The following is an 18,694-nucleotide window of genomic DNA, read 5'->3' as shown; positions in this document are numbered from 1 at the left end:
ATAGTGACCGGGCCAAATATCTCACGAAATAAGCATCACACGAAAAAACTACAAAGAACGAAACTCGTCTAGCTCGAAGGGGGGAACCAGATGGCGCTATGCTTGGCCCGCTAGATGGCGCTGCCATAGCTCAGACAGATATCAACTGCGGTTTTTTAAACAGGAACCCCCAATTTTTAATACATATTCGTGTAGTACACAAAGAAATGTGAATATTTTAGTTGGACCACTTTTTTCGCTTCGTGATAGACGGCGCTGCAATAGTCACAAACGTATAAGTACGTGGTATCACGTAATATTCCGCCAGTGCGGACGGTATTTGCTTCGTGATACATTACCCGTGTAAAAAGGGACCGTTTACCAACTGCGGAAAAGGTCGATATCGTGGTGATGTATGGCTATTGTGATCGAAATGCCCATTGGGCGTGTGCTAAGTATGCTGCTCGGTATCCTGGACGACATCATCCAAGTGTTCGGACCGTTCGCCGGATGGTTACGTTATTTAAGGAAATAGGAAGTGTTCAGCCACATGTGAAACGTCAACCACGACCTGCAACTAATGATGATGCCCAAGTTGGTGTTTTAGCTGCTGTCGTGGCTAATCCGCACATCAGTAGCAGACAAATTGCGCGAGAATCTGGAATCTCAAAAATGTCGGTGTTGAGAATGCTACATCAGCATCGATTGCACCAGGAATTGCATGGCGACGACTTTGAACGTCGTGTACAGTTCTGCCACTGGGCACAAGACAAATTACGGGACGAAGACAGATTTTTTGCACGCGTTCTATTTACCAACGAAGTGTCATTCACCAACAGCAGTAACGTACACCGGCGTAATATGCACTATTGGGCAACGGAAAATCCACGATGGCTGCGACAAGTGGAACATCAGCGACCTTGGCGGGTTAATGTATGGTCTGGCATTATGGGAGGAAGGATAATTGGCCCTCGTTTTATCGATGGCAATCTAAATGGTGCAATGTATGCTGATTTCCTACGTAATGTTCTACCGATGTTAGTACGAGATGTTTCACTGCATGACAGAATGGCGATGTACTTCCAACATGATGGATGTCCGGCACATAGCTCGCTTGCGGTTGAAGCGGTATTGAACAGCATATTTCATGTCAGGTAGATAGGTCGTCGAAGCACCATACCATGGCCCGCACGTTCACCGGATCTGATGTCCCCGGATTTCTTTCTTGCTATCGTGATCCACCGACAACGCCTGACAACATGAGTCAGCGCATTGTCAATGCATGTGCGAACATAACGGAACTACTCGCTGGTGAGAGGAATGTCGTTACACGTATTGCCAAATGCACTGAGGTTGACATCATTTTGAGCATTTATTGCATTAATGTGGTATTTACAGGTAATGGCGCTGTAGCAGCATGCGTTCTCAGAAATGATAAGTTCACAAAGGTACATGTATCACATTGGAACAACCGAAATAAAATGTTCAAACTTACCTACGTTCTGTATTTTAATTTAAAAAACCTACCTTTTACCAACTGTTCGTCGAAAATTGTGAGCCATATGCTTGTGACTATCACAGCGCCATTTATCACAAAGCGAAAAAAGTGGTCCAACTAAAACATTCATATTTCTTAACGTACTACGTGAATACGTAATAAAAAACGGGGGTTACTGTTTAAAAAAAACACAGTAGATATCCGTTTGGCCTATGGCAGCGCCCTCTAGAGGGCCAACCATAGCGCCATCTGGTTTCCCCCTTCAAGCTAGACAAGCTCCGTTCTTTGTAGTTTTTTCGCTTGACGCTTATTTCCTGAGATATTTGGGCTGGTCACGATCAATGGACCACCCTATATACCACATAAATCAATAAGTGATGGTACTGATCCCCCATGGTACACAAAACGGGTAACATCGCTGTTGCAGAAGCTGCGAAAAAAGCATGCCAAATGCAAAAGAAAGCCAAATTCCCAAGACGGGCAAAGTTCCGCAGAAGTACGAAACACGTATAGCTCGTACTTCAATGCGAAATGCTTTTAACAATTTCCACAACAAAATATTGTTTCGGAATCTGGCAGAAAACCCAAAGAGATTCTGGTCATACATAAAGCACACCATGACAAGACGCAATCAATGCCTTCACTGCGCGATAACAATGGTGAAGACACTGATGACAGGGCCACTAAGACAGAGCTATTAAACACGGTTTTCCGAAACTCCTTCACCAAATAAGACGAGGTAAATATTCCTGAATTCTAATCAATAACAACTGCGAAGATGAGAAACATAGTAGATATCCTCGGTGTAGCAAAGCAGCTTAAATCACCTAAAGGCAAGGTCTCCGGTCCAGATTGTATACCAATCAGGTTCCTTTCAGAATATGCTGATGCGATAGCTCCGTATTTAGCAGTTATATACAACCGCTCGCTCACAGAAATTTCCGTACCTAAAGCCTGGAAATTTGCTCAAGTCACACCAATCCCCAAAAAGGGAAATAGGAGTAATCCGCTGAATTGTAGTCCCATATCACTAACGTCGATTTGCAGTAGGGTCTTGGGACATATATTGTATTCAAACATTACGAAGAAAACGATTTATTGACACATAGTCAGCACGGAAACCTCGTTCTTGTGAAAAACAACTAGCTCTCAGAGTGAGATTTTCACTCTGCAGCGGAGTGTGCGCTAATATGAAACTTCCTGCCAGATTAAAACTGTGTGCCCGGCCGAGACTCGAACTCGGGACCTTTGCCTTTCGCGGGCAAGTGCTCTACCACCTGAGCTACCGAAGCACGACTCACGCCCGGTACTCACAGCTTTACTTCTGCCAGTATCTCGTCTCCTACCTTCCAAACTTTACAGAAGCTCTCCTGCGAACCTTGCAGAACTAGCACTCCTGAAAGAAAGGATACAGCGGAGACATGGCTTAGCCACAGCCTGGGAAATGTTTCCAGAATGAGATTTTCACTCTGCAACGGAGTGTGCCGTGATATGAAACTTCCTGGCAGATAAAACTGTGTGCCCGACCGAGACTCGAACTAGGGACCTTTGCCTTTCGTGGGCAAGTGCTCTACCATCTGAGCTACCGAAGCACGACTCACGCCCGGTACTCACAGCCTTACTTCTGCCAGTATCTCGTCTCCTACCTTCCAAACTTTACAGAAGCTCTCCTGCGAACCTTGCAGAACTAGCACTCCTGAAAGAAACTAGCTCTTTATACTCATGAAGTAATGAGTGCCATCGACAGGTGATGTCAAATTGATTCCATATTTTTAGATTTCCAGAAGGCTTTCGACACCATTCCTCACGTGCGTTTTCTAACCGAACTGCGTGCCTATGGAATATCGCCTCAGTTGTGTGACTGGATTCGTGATTTTCTGTCAGAAAGGTCACAGTTCGTAGTAACAGACGGAAAGTCATCGAGTAAAACAGAAGTAATATCCGACGTTCCCCAAGGAAGTGTTATAGGCCCTCTATTGTTATTGATCTATATTAACGACATAGGAGACATTCTGACAATGAGTAGCCCTCTTACATTATTTGCAGATGATGCTCTCTTTTACCGTCTTGTGAAGTCATCAAATGATCAAAACGAATTGCAAAATGATTTAGATTAGCTATCTGTGTGGTGCGGAAAGTGGTAACTGACCCTGAATAAAGAAAAGTGTGAAGTTATTCATATGATTACTAAAAGAAATGGCCGACCGGAGTGGCCGTGCGGTTCTGGGCGCTACAGTCTGGAGCCGAGCGACCGCTACGATCGCAGGTTCGAATCCTGCCTCGGGCATGGATGTGTTTGATGTACTTAGGTTAGTTAGGTTTAATTAGTTCTAACTTCTAGGAGACTGATGACCTCAGAAGTTAAGTCGCATAGTTCTCAGAGCCATTTGAGCCACTAAAAGAAATCCGCTAAATTTCGATTACGCGATAAGTCAGACAAATCTGAAAGCTGTAAATTCAACTAAATACTTATGGATCATAATTACAATTAACCTAAATTGGAACGACCACATAGATAATTTTGTGGATAGAGCAAATCAAAGACTGCTTTTTATTGGCAGAACACTTATAAGGTGCAACAGATCTACTAAAGAGACTGCTTACGCCACACTTGTCCGCCCTATTGTGGAGTATTGCTGTGCGATGTGGAATCAGCATCAGGTGGGACTGACGGATGACATCGAAAAAGTTCAAAAAAGGGCGGCTCGTTTTGTATTATCGCGAAATAGGGGGGATAGTGCCACATACATGATACGTGAGTTGGAGTGGCAATCATTAAAACAAAGGATCTTCTGATGAAATTTCAATTACCAGTTTTCTCCCCCGATTGCGAAAACATTCTGTTGGCACCTACGTAAGTAGGGATAAATAATCATCACGATAAAATAAGAGAAATCAGGGCTCGCACAGAAAAATTTAAATGCTCGTTTTTTCCCGCCCGCCGTACGAGAGTGGAACGGTAGAGACAGATAGAAGGTGGTTCATTGAACCCTCTGCCAGACATTTAATTGTGAATAGCAGAGTTATCACGTAGATGTAGATGTACTTCGATACAGAGGGGTTCGACCATTAGCCTGGCCAGGACGTATCCAGATCTTCAATCCATAAAAAACATTTGGTCATGAGTTGTCGAGACATTGACACACCACCAGTCGCCAGCCACTACTCAGGCGTTGACTTGAAACAGCTGCCAAGTTTGGACAAGTGTAGACGATGGGTCTACTAGCCACTGGGAGTTCCAACTTTAGGTGGATGATGGGGCCCCTCAGAGAAATAGCATGTGGGATGGGAAAGAATGTCAGTTTGCACTCAGTGTGTTTGTTGAGGAGTCTCATCTGTAATATGGAGGAGGTCCTGCTCGTGGCTGTCAAGCACAATGTGTGAAATTGATTGCAGATAGTGGCATATGTGGGCACTAATGATGCCAATAGTAGGGAGATGGGGGCATGAGCCCACTTTAGATATCAAATTGATATCAATTTAATACGCAAATTAATTCAATTCATCAATTAAGTACCACAACAATGCCCACACCCACCCGCAGATGACATAATGTGTTTTTCTCAGCTGGACCACGGGTCCCTGCGTCCTCCCCCTCCCATTTCTCCCCTTCCTCCCCCCTCCATCTACCTTATTGGCCGGAATTTCAAATTTTGGCGTGAATTTCGAAGTTTGGTGGGAATTTCTTTCTCTCAGGGCTGTGCTGACGTTTCAGCCCACCCCACCCGGGAGCTGGCGGGAAATTAAAAATGGCGGTGCCCTTTCTGGGACTCGAACACCAGTCCTCCTGGAAGGAAAGCCCAACTGCACCCCCCAACACACAATTATACCACTAGGCGTCTGAAATTGGCAGTAGCTGACACAACGCAGCATCTGATCGCATCAGGGATATAAGGGATGCCTTGCAGCTCTGCAGCCCACGTTCGTCAGTCAGTCAGCATGAAGCGCCAGCCGATATCGTTCAACGCCGCCCACCCACAGCAGCAACAGAACAGGAAGAAGCCGCAGAAGAGTAAGTAACCGCTGCTTAATGTTTGTGTTTACTGTCGTTTGAGGAAAATGAAGTCTCTGTGCTTCCACCATCGCTTGTAACTGTTTTTCTTCTTCGGTCATCAGTGGTTGCGACTCCATCATACACGCCATGGCAGGATATTCCAGTGACAATGCATGAACTAAGTGAGGATGTAGTGGATGATAAGATACTAATTAAGCCCTGTGCACCACTACTCTTCTCTTCAGTGTATAATTTAACCGGTAGTGAAGCAGGCGCCTTGCCACGGTTCGCGCGGCTCCCCCCATCGAGGTTGGAGTACTCCCTCAGGCATGTGTGTGTGTGTGTGTGTGTGTGTGTGTGTGTGTGTGTGTTGTCGTTAGAGTAGGTTATTTTAAGTTAGATTAAGTAGTGTTTAAGTCTAGGGACCGATGACCTCTGCAGTTTGGTCCCATAAGAACTTACCACAAATATCCAAATTTAAATTATAGTGGTTCGAAGCAATATTGGTATAGAGACAACTGAAGATAGAGACCGGTGCGCTGTGAAAAACTCGAGCAGGCATTTAAAAGCATTAAAGTACGGTTTACAGAGGTGGAATGGGATGAACTGTGTCGTGCAAAAGCCTGCATCAAGCAGTAATTGATCGCCTAGTTTTATCCAAGCCGCTCTGCTATGGAAATTTACTGTGCACCTCTAACTCTATCCATTACAACAGTGTACAATGACCTGCACTCTGTGTGAAATCGGGTGGCACATCCATTTATCTACAGCACACCGTTAAAAACTTGTTCAGTCTACAGATGGTGTTATCCATTGCAGTGGAAAGACTGCCTTGTGGTAAACCTGTGTATAGAGACATTGCAGAGTATCTAAGTATGAACGGCGTGCATGCAGACGACTTCGAACAGTGGGTCAATATGGTGCTAGCGAAAACTAATGTACTGCCAATAAGTTTGAGAGAAATACATGCTGAATTCTGCGCCTACAAGAAGCCTTTATTTCCTACCCTCTGTACAGGTGTTAAGGTAAAGAAAGAACCTGTGGGAAACCCCTTGCACGGCAGTACCTGAAGTAGTAGGTATGATGGCAGGGTGGGTGGAGCATTAAGACTTTGTTGTAAGCGACTGAAGCTGTGACGGTGTGCAAGAAGACCGGAAGAAAAAGAAGAAATGGCGTACTCCTTCCCGACAACATACGTACAATAGTTTTAGGACCATCAAACTGCGGCAAGATAAATGTTCTCATGTTGTTGCCCACACATCCGGATGAAGTGCGCTTTGAGCATGAATGTGTGTTTCAAAAACACTGTTTCCGCCCAAATACCAACTGTTAAAGGAATATTGCAGGGTGTAGATGGTGTCACATACACTATATTCAGTGAGAGAAGTGATATTCCTCCGCTGGAGAAAGTAAAGGCAAACACAATGTTTGTATCTGATGATGTTGCTGTGCGAAACCAAGATCAAATTCAGTGATATTTATGTTTCGGCCCCATATTTTATCTGAATCAGACATATTGCAAAATCCCAGAACAGCTAGTGAAGGAAATACTAACATAATTATAGCATTCAAACAAGACAATATGAATTTAAAGCACATTTACCAGGCTCATGTAGGAACCGATATGTCGTTCAATGATTCTGTAAACATATGTGCAGGTTGTTGGAATCATTCACAGTATGGGTTTTCCGTTATTGATAAAACAAGAAAACTGAATGATGGCAGGTATAGATAGACCTCCCAGGAGTTCCTGTATATGTATAGCCATGCAAAGAGGGGTGTACATGAGCATGCGCATCATCATGGATAAATCCGTACGCATGCCGGGAGCTCAGTTTGATAGGATTGGTGTGCATGGACGAAACATTCGCTTGTACATGGACGCTAAAATTCAAACTGTCGAACGCGAAGTTGGAGGCGTACGCAAGGAATTAGAGACGTGTTGTCATACCCTTCTGAGACGGAACAGTACACTGAATGATCGGGTTAAGCAATCGAGAAGAAAGTAAACGACTTAGCTGAAGGGAAGATAGCTGTTACTGAGAAGGGGCAGCTGCATAAGAACAAGAGCGGACATATAAAACCTCACGCTGCACAGAAGTCCAAATAGTATACAACGAGATGCCGGCTTAGCATAAAGTCATTGAGGCACGGAAGGCCGTTCGCGAGAATTTGTGGTTGCTGATGTTAGGGCATTTGAAGCGGGAGCAGACACCGCGAGAAACCTTTAAACCAGTTACTGAATCTCTCGATGGACTCTCAGCGAAATTCGACGATGACGATGACGCTATTACCAATTTCATTAACCATCATAGCGACGATGGTGAAAAAATAGTAGTATTCATGGAATTGACATTCATCGTAAAAGAGTGAGCAATCGACTCCCGTAGTCTATATATTACTACGATCCCAATGAGCTAATAGACCAGTTACGACTGCTCATGGCATCAGTTGCCGCTGGTAATACAGCTCATTCGAATGAAGTTGTTTCAGGCATTTCTGAGCCTAGAAATAACGGTATCATCGAATAAGTATGGAGACTGTAGTTCGAGAACTGCACAAACCAGCACGCAAAACATACCATCGAGAATATGTTGTGATTAAAGGTTTGGACGACCTGTGGCATGTGGATCTCGCAGACGTGAAAGAATGTTTAATGTCTGACTAACGGATTCAAATATATTTTAATGGCCATTGATACTTATTCTAAATTTGCCTGGTCATTACCCGTGAAAGCGAAAACAGGGAAGGATGTCGTGCACGTGTTTGGGCGATTACTGCAGGTGGGGCCGAATGGAAGCCCAGACAACCTTCAAACAGATCACGGCGACGAGTTTTACAATACATATTTCACGACCTTGATGGAGCGGTATGGGATACATCATTACTCGACCTTCACCCCCCTGAAGGCTAGTATCGTGGAACGTCTGAAAAGAACACTGAAAACCCAAATGTGGATGCGATTCAATCTTCGTGGCTCACACAAATGGACCAACATCCTTCCGTAAATAATTGCACAGTATAATCGAAGCAAACACCGCAAAATAAAAATGAGTCCAATCGATGTTCGTTATAATATACTTCTAGATACAGCATACAACCGTATTAAAATGTTATATCCGCGCAAACAGTAATTTAATGTAGGTGATTTATTACGTATTTCAAAACACAAGACCGCGTTAGAGAAGTCATACGTGCCAAACTGGTCAACCGAGATATTCACAGTTTCCGAACTGCAGAGAACGAATCCTAGAACCCACATCTTAAAGAACAGCAGTGGTACTGAAAGTGCAGGATGCTTCTACAAAGAAGAGTTACATAAGAGCTCGTAACAGGATATGTATTTCGTAGAGAGGCTCATATGGATTCGAGGGAATAGAGCGTTAAGAAAATGACTTGGTTTCCCGCATCACAAAATAGCTGGATCGACGCTGATGCTTTGCTAAATAATAGGGTGCGCAGAACACAACCACCTCAGCAGCATAACGAACATGATAGTAGACGCATTATAGGGGGAGGCGGTGTTCTCGACAAACTACCAGTCGAATTACACATTCCTGGATACAACTACTGTGCACCTGGAGCAAAAGGTGATAAGGGGGTAAATCTGCTCCACGAAGCGTGTATGAAACACGACATTGCATTCACAGCAAATAAAGATCGTAACACCACCTGCGGCGGAGCGATGTTAAACATTTCGCTAGCACTGAGTGAAGCAAGCTGCAAATTAATAGCCGGCCGGTGTGGCCGTGCGGTTCTAGGCGCGTCAGTCTGGAACCGCGTGACCGCTACGGTCGCAGGTTCGAATCCTGCCTCGGGCATGGATGTGTGTGATGTCCTTAGGTTAGTTAGGTTTAAGTAGTTCTGAGTTCTAGGGGACTGATGACCACAGATGTTGAGTCCCATAGTGCTCAGAGCCATTTGAACCATTTTTGCAAATTAATGTACACCTGCCTCATTACAGCGTTCGTTCACCATCCGTTGGTCTGCATTCGTAGGTACTATGTAGACGATGTTAAAATCAGCATTGAAGAAAATCATCGTCCATACTTATGACTGCATAGTCCGCGTAACTCAGGTAACAAAATAAACCGGTAAATCTCTAGTAATAACGGGCAAATGTGGATGCTTCCTTCCTTCATTGAAAATGTTCGCTTCCGAATGCTAATGTTTTTTATTGTCTTTTAGTTATGGTGCCAACCAGTCCACATTTACGTCGATAGCACATCTACTACTTGTTCATGCAGCTTATATCACACGCAAGACAGCCAGAAATGTACTAAGTCCAACCCGAAATATTACGAGATTAATACAGACAATACTCTGCTACGAAATGAGTTTCACACTCAGTCCTTTTCAGTGGATTCTTCAAAGGAAGATGCTCGCCAAGAAATATTCTGTAAATGCATACTGAACGCGCCACACAGAATTATTCACAAAGGCCGATAGTTTCACACGCGGTTTTCTCTACAACAAAGATTCCAAAATCTCCTAAACGTCACAGAACTGTCCGTAAATGCATCTGCTTGCACGGCGATATAAACCGAACGCGAAATAACAATCACTTCTTCATTTTTCAAATAACTTTTTCGGACACGTCTAACATGACCTTCTCGTCCGGCAGCTTGTCCATGACTCTCTGAATTCCGTTGCTTTCAGGGCATATAACTCATTCCAATGCACGCGGAAGACTTTACTTTGATTGGTTGATCAAAACGAACAACCAATCAGATCAATCTTTCAAGATCATATTCGCGCTTAAACTGTTTTACTCCAATCAACATTCGCAGATGCATTTACGTCATTTAATGCTGCAAATATTAACAAAATGTTCCACCAAACCAAACCAAACGAAAACTAAGAGAAAACTATGCTTGAAATATACGTTAGAACTGATTGTTCTCTTATTACCTTTCTGGTCGCCTTATTACAAAAGCAAACACTCGTAGACATACGTCATCCGCCAGTTAGGGGGATTTACAGTTTTCATGACACCCTGGTGGCGTAACACTTGCTAGTTACGTAAGGTGTAATACAATGTAGAATTGAAATTTGGCGTATGTCCCACATACACACTCACATTCACTCTCATTTACTCTCACCCTAACACAAAATATAAATATTAACTTTTAAACTGTTATTTTCATTATGAAAGAAAAATTATTGAAAGTTTAGAATCGAAAATCTTTATAAAATAAATCAGCGCAATGAGAGTGCTATTACTGTTTTCAAATAACAAATTAAATATAAACTGTTATTGCTCCTATCTGAATTTACTTTCTTAAGTGTTGGTTAAGTACTTTTTTAAATGGGTTTTTTATATCTCCAAAACTATTATAGGTATCGGTATGAAAATTTTGACACAAAGTTCGTCTGAATAACAAAACGTCATGTACCAAATTTGGAATAAACCAAATAATATTTAACATAGTTAGTGAGTTTCTTGGTTGGGGTGAATAAGTGATTTTAGTACGCGCCACAGTGAGCATTCTAGTGGTCAGCTTTAGCGGCAGGCCACAAGTCGGCCACCGCCGAATGTTACTATACTGCAGGCTTCCAAAACAGCTTGCCGTAACGTAACAAAATTTACTACAAAAATCTGCAGTCGCATAATAGCTGCAACGCTACACGCCAATCGAATTTTAACTGATAAAGCTAAGGCAATACTTGGGAGAAAGGATATTGGGATAGATCATTGAATTGCAGCATTTTCAGTTGAATAAACTAAGCATGGTAACGTTAAGTTGGGCTTGAGTGTGAAGGAGCTCAGCCAAATTATGAGAGCTGCACGTAGGACGCAATGGAAGAAGATGACAACCGACGAGTGCATGAAAAACTGTATCCTGACTGCGTTGTATGCAGCTAAAAGCGCACTGCAGCGGAAAGAAGCTAGCAAAAAAAAAAAATGATCGATTAAACTATCCAGGGTTCTACCAATACCCAAGACGTCGGGTGGAATTATTCCTTTCCTCGGTCCCGCCCAAGCCGGTCTCTCAGTGGTGGGTTCACTGGCTGGGAGTGCTGCAGCAATTGCTGGACAGACAAGAATGCACAAACTTCTCAGGAACAACTTCAGGAGGCACGAAGACATAACCGCAAGATGAAGGCAGCAGCCATCGAAAAAGAGTTGTACTAGAAGGGACTAGGTCTCCTCATAAACAAAAGAAAAAGCCATCTAGCAAAATGGTTCAAATGGCTCTGAGCACTATGGGACTTAGCTGCTGTGGTCATCAGTCCCCTAGGAATTAGAACTACTTAAACCTAACTAACCTAAGGACATCACACACATCCATGGCCGAGGCAGGATTCGAACCTGCGAGCGTAGCGGTCGCGCGGTTCCAGACTGTAGCGCCTAGAACCGCTCGGCCACACCGGCCGGCGTCATCTAGCAGTCCTACCTGATACGACGCTTACAAATACAGATCTGCTTAAGTTTGTTAAGAAGACATATACAGATCTGCTTAAGTTTGTTAAGAAGACATTCAACATTCCGAGGTATGTTTATGAGGAATACATTACCGAAGACTATGTGGAAACCAGGAGGATGCGGAATTGTGTATCTGGATGTAGCAGGAGGACATGAAACTCACTGGGTAACATTTTTAAAAAAAATAAGAATTAAAATGATATCCACTATTTCGACTCATTCGGTTACCTGTTACCCCTTGAAGGATTACAACGATATTTCACAGGCGGAAGGCATGTGTTCTACAATTTTCGATGCTGCCAAGACTTTAACACATTCCTGTGTGGTCATCTATGCATCATGTCCCTCCTAACGCTTACGAATGATATATAAGGACGGCTACTAAGCATCCATTCGCCAGTATATGTTTAGATGCAAGGTCACTCACTCTCACTTTAAAAGAACTCTCGTCTGTATTACGAGTGAATTACTTCCCACCAACTGATTTGAGCATTGAAGACTAGAGAATCGCGCTGATTGGAATGGAGACATACAACACCATCTCAAATATCACAGAGGCTAACAATAAACTGCATTTGGAAATTAATGATAAAAACGAAATTGACGAATTTTAACCTGGTGCATAAGATATAGACGATTCAAACGAAGTTTTAAAACAGTCTGAAAAAGTGGTTGAGCTCCATGCAAACATCAGTACACGTGAATCTGAAATAAGGACGGTGAATGCATCGATTGACTTTAAGCAGAATGGTTCAATAGGCCCACTAATGGGTTTCACATAGGGACAGGTTTTGAAGAAGGATCCCAGTAAATTTTACAAATCTGATAAGACAGTGGATATTCTCATTGTCACTACAATTCGTGTTGAGTGTAACGTTGCAACGAACTAATATCTCCACGATAGATTGGTTCATTCAATTTACGGATTCTTCCCATCGGTTGGAACAGGGTGTAAGGCTGTTGAGACTTCTACCAAAGCTATACACCTCCCAATGACACATCAGACATTGCACTATCTGGAGCTGCATACTGTGGAACAGAGTAATCAACTTGTTGACTTTCGTGGTAAGGAAACCATTGTACGACTACATCTAAGACAATATGGGCGTAAAGTATAAAACCACTGCACACAGCACAGCACTTCGCAGCAGAACCGCAAGGTGGTAATACGTGCGAACTACGAGTTCCTTAAACCAGTAGGCTTGAAACCTCGCAATGACGTCGTCGCTCAATATATCTCACCAAGTGGAATATGATGAGCGAACCATACACCAGAAATACTTCTCACATAAGCCTTGTGCTTCAACGACATTTAACAAGAACGATGAAATTAGGATTGTCCTCCAGCACCAAGACGCTGTAACTGTTCCACGCAAGAGTTTCAAATATTTCGATGGATAATTTAAGAAAAAGGATCGTAGTCATACAGTGGGATCAGAGCTTACAAGTAATGGTTTGGCATTCCTGTTCCAGGAAATGCGATATGAACTTAATGGCATAAAGATTGATTGTACACGTAATGTTGACATAGCATCAACCTTTAAAACATGTGTCTCATCATCACCTTCGGATCTGAATGGTTTAGAAAATACAGGGTCGTTTATAGACGAGCCCGTGGGCAGAAAAGCAAAAGAGAACCGCTGATTTACTGCATACATATCTCTAAAATTGCTTATGGAGTACTTTGAGGACACGTAGTGAATTATTATGAATGCTAAACAGGAGCTTATTCTGGTACAGAGTGCAACGGATAGCAGCTCCTGCAATCAAGGAGCTCAAGAAGAGAATCAGATCATCAATAAAATTATAAGGAAATGCCACACATCACTGTAGCAGACGAGGAGCGTTTGAAGCTTATCAAAGTTCTGAATACCGGTACGTATCTGCCATTAACTTTCCGCTTGCGGGAGGTTTTTGAGTACCTGCTGCTACTGACAGCGAGCAGTCAGACATCGGCTATTAAAACCCCCGTGCAGCTGGAAACACCGAGATTCATCATACTTGTATTTCCGACCAATAGAATGGGGAAGTCAGCAAACGATTCCACTACTGTAATATAACTAAAGCCAGAGTCTACTTGAATTCAGAATTCTATCCATATGGCAGTTTACAGCTACATTGGGATCAGAATGTGTACAGTCTAACACTTGACATGCGTGCAAGGTTCCGTGCTTCTTACTATGGAGGTGTTGAAGAGGAAGGATGCCTTCACAGTCCACGGAAATTCAAGGAGCTGGTACCAATCACCGTAATAGACTGTTCTAAGCAGAATGAGATAATCAAATCAAGTCCAATAGATGTACGAATCCTCATCAAATTTTCCATAACACACTGCAGCGTATGCTCTAGCTCTGCATGACCGTGTGATTAACTATTGCCCACTTACTGGTGTTGTGCAGCATGCTGTATTAATTACCAAGTGCCGTAGCGTATCCAAAGCATTTCACAATTACAACTTGCAGTGTGAACGTCATCGTCGACATTCAAGGTTTCTATGATGATGAGAGCAGACAATTCATGTTTAAAGATGTTACATTCAGACCATACACAGAAGATGCTGGTATAATAAAGACATTCTCAGCAAGGACTGTGTCACTGAGGCCTTTTGAGGACGTGAATTGTGCTAAAACACGGAGGAGCGCAAAATGTCTAACATGTTTTTTTTTTCATGGACTCCACTACGACGACCCTGGTATACCTTAAAAAGAAGTGATGACGTCACTTCGAATATTGAGACCATCATGGACGTCAAAAGCGAGGAGAAGATCACATGGATGCAACGAATCTTCAAGTTTGCATCTATTCAAAACCTGGAATCCTACGGGTGCCCTGCTCTCCATCAGCTCAAGAAGAAGATATGTGAAAATGAATTGTGTCTGCTTACGAAAATGTAAAATTACTTTTAAGTTGGATTAATGAAGAAAAATAAAATTTTTACCTCACATTCTGTGTTTTTCTTTCTTTCCACCAAGCTTCTACTTAGATAGTATACAGCTTTGCGGCCCGCCCAGTTGGCCGTGCGGTGTAAGGCCCGCCGCACACTGCACGCAGCAGAGGCAGAGCAGAGGCGTAGCAGAGCAACAGAGGTTTTGCCTGTCAGCGCACACTGCACGCAGCAGAGGCGCGGCAGAGCACAGTGGCGGCCCAGCGCTCGCGAAACACAGAACGCCCACCAATGTCCACCGAGAGTCTGTCTATGCAGTTAGACTTAGATTCCGATTCAGATTCGGAACTCAGGAGTGTTATTTTATTGTACAGTGCATACAAGAACAGAGAAAGATCTCTATGGAAAAGCAAGCACATGCAAAAGCGAAGAACACATGCCGAATACGTGTTGTCTACGGAAGTTCCTGATCACGTATTCAGGGAAAGCTTCCGACTGAACAGACGGCAGTTTGAAGAGGTTCATACAGGGTGTTTCAAAAATGACCGGTATATTTGAAACGGTAATAAAAACTAAACGAGCAGCGATAGAAATACACCGTTTGTTGCAATATGCTTGGGACAACAGTACATTTTCAGGCGGACAAACTTTCGAAATTACAGTAGTTACAATTTTCAACAACAGATGGCGCTGCAAGTGATATGAAAGATATAGAAGACAACGCAGTCTGTGGGTGCGCCATTCTGTACGTCGTCTTTCTGCTGTAAGCGTGTGCTGTTCACAACGTGCAAGTGTGCTGTAGACAACATGGTTTATTCCTTAGAACAGAGGATTTTTCTGGTGTTAGAATTCCACCGCCTAGAACACAGTGTTGTTGCAACAAGACGAAGTTTTCAACGGAGGTTTAATGTAACCAAAGGACCGAAAAGCGATACAATAAAGGATCTGTTTGAAACAGTTCAACGGACTGGGAACGTGACGGATGAACGTGCTGGCAAGGTAGGGCGACCGCGTACGGCAACCATAGAGGGCAACGCGCAGCTAGTGCAGCATGTGATCCAACAGCGGCCTCGGGTTTCCGTTCGCCGTGTTGCAGCTGCGGTCCAAATGACGCCAACGTCCACGTATCGTCTCATGCGCCAGAGTTTACACCTCTATCCATATAAAATTCAAACGCGGCAACACCTCAGCGCCGCTACCATTGCTGCACGAGAGACATTCGCTAACGATATAGTGCACAGGATTGATGATGGCGATATGCATGTGGGCAGCATTTGGTTTACTGACGAAGCTTATTTTTACCTGGACGGCTTCGTCAATAAACAGAACTGGCGCATATGGGGAACCGAAAAGCCCCATGTTGCAGTCCCATCGTCCCTGCATCCTCAAAAAGTACTGGTCTGGGCCGCCATTTCTTCCAAAGGAATCATTGGCCCATTTTTCAGATCCGAAACGATTACTGCATCACGCTATCTGGACATTCGTCGTGAATTTGTGGCGGTACAAACTGCCTTAGACGACACTGCGAACACCTCGTGGTTTATGCAAGATGGTGCCCGGCCACATCGCACGGCCGACGTCTTTAATTTCCTGAATGAATATTTCGATGATCGTGTGATTGCTTTGGGCTATCCGAAACATACAGGAGGCGGCGTGGATTGGCATCCCTATTCGCCAGACATGAACCCCTGTGACTTCTTTCTGTGGGGACACTTGAAAGACCAGGTGTACCGCCAGAATCCAGAAACAATTGAACAGCTGAAGCAGTACATCTCATCTGCATGTGAAGCCATTCCGCCAGACACGTTGTCAAAGGTTTCGGGTAATTTCATTCAGAGACTACGCCATATTATTGCTACGCATGGTGGATATGTGGAAAATATCGTACTATAGAGTTTCCCAGACCGCAGCGCCATCTGTTGTTGAAAATTGTAACTACTGTAATTTCGAAAGTTTGTCTGCCTGAAAATGTACTGTTGTCCCAAGCATATTGCAACAAACGGTGTATTTCTATCGCTGCTCGTTTAGTTTTTATTGCCGTTTCAAATATACCGGTCATTTTTGAAATACCCTGTACATTGATAGAGCAAGACATAAGAGGAAAACCAAGTCACATGCGGGAACCCCTACCTACAGAAGAAAAATTAGCTGTATGTTTAAGGTATGCAATTGAAATAAAGTATTTTTTCTCTCAATATTTATTAAAGTTCAGAGAAACAATTTCCATCTGTAAATTTGTTAAAATAATGAACATGATAACACTGTTTATAGTAAATGTGGTGCTGAAGGTTCAAACTCCGTACCGCGAGAGTCAGATATTGACGTGGTAGACGAACTATTTTCTGTGCTGCCTGATGGTATTGATGAATGATTTTGAGCCACTGGTTTAGTCAAAATTTCCTCCTCCGTTTCAGATACTATCTGAAACACTTTTTTCTTTACCAACACTTGGTACGCCTTTGGCATCTCTTTTGTCGGTAGGTACATCGACATGAAAAATTGGTGTAAGGCGTCATTTTCTTGATGCAGTGATCTTTCGCGTAAAATGTCTCTTTTCTTAGCTCTCTTTTCGTAGCTGTTAATACTTTCAAGAATGATTTTACTGACATCTGCTTTCTTCTTCTTCTTTGACAATGGCGTCACCAAGTCGCCTTGTGTTTCGTTCCTCTGTGTGTCTGTTACGTCATCTTCTCCACCATCATTTGCAACGCTCGTTGTAGCATTTACCTCTTCCATTATATTTGTTACTGAACCTCTGTTGGCCATATATGGAACTAAAAATTCCATCTGATTTTGGTACAGCCATGGGCGGATTATGGTCGCTGCTTGCCCACTCTTCTTTTTCTGTCTACGGAGGGCATCTCGATGACAACCCCTAAGTTTTCTCCAATTTTCTTTCGCTGTTTCCCCTGCAACAAGGAATTCCTGAATTTAGTTTTTCATATATTTCCGTATAAAGTGACATAAGAAAGGTGAACAGTTACATTTTCGAATAGTTTGCCCCATTCCCCTAGTAGTGTCAGAAACAATCTGTGATTTCGTGTACACGTACCATAAATGTCGAAACCGTTAGTAACTTTCTGTCCACTCTGCTTATGCTACATAAACGGATTGTTGTCTTTTTTTCATTTTAGGTATTTAACGACGGGGGACATGTTTAAAACCATCGCTCTAAGGTACCGAATGGGTCAAAGGATAGTGTCGAAGGTAGTTTATGATGTGTGTGGAGCGATATGGAAGCATCTACACCATTTATCTACCTGAGCCAACAACAGTTATGTGGGAAAATATTGCTTCTGTCTTTGAGAGGAAATGGCAGTTTTACAATTGTCTTGGAGCTGTTGATGAGAAACATATCATTTTGCGAAAACCTCAATTATCTGGTTCCTCATTTTTCAATTATAAACAGCATTGCTCTGTAGTATTAATGGCTACTGTCGATGCTCATTACAGATTTACCTCTATAGACGTCGGTTCAATGGGCAGATTTAGTGATGGAAATATTTTTTCTAATTCAGTATTAGGAAGATAACTGACTAACAGAACTTTAAAAATCCCACGAGATAAATCGCTTCCTGGACAACAAAATAGAGCCCCTTACGTTTTCGTAGGTGATGAGGCATTTCCTTTATTAAAAAACTTAATGCGACCGTACCCTTAATGCAGAGTTACTGGCAATGACAAAAATAAAGTTTATAATTACAGACTGTCTCGTGCTCGTCAAACTGTAGAGTGTGCATTTGGTATCTTGAGTTCCCAATTTCGTGTGTTTAAACGACCTTTTGAGTGTAAACTAGAGACTGTAGATAGAATTGTGACAGCTGCGTGTGTACTTCATAATTACTTGAGGACTGATAACATTACGTCAAATGATCTCGCCGAGGAGGACGACATGGGACCACAGAGTACTAA

Source organism: Schistocerca americana, chromosome X (assembly GCF_021461395.2).
Source record: "Schistocerca americana isolate TAMUIC-IGC-003095 chromosome X, iqSchAmer2.1, whole genome shotgun sequence".
Classification (NCBI taxonomy): domain Eukaryota; kingdom Metazoa; phylum Arthropoda; class Insecta; order Orthoptera; family Acrididae; genus Schistocerca; species Schistocerca americana.
Note: the sequence above shows the minus strand (reverse complement) of the source record.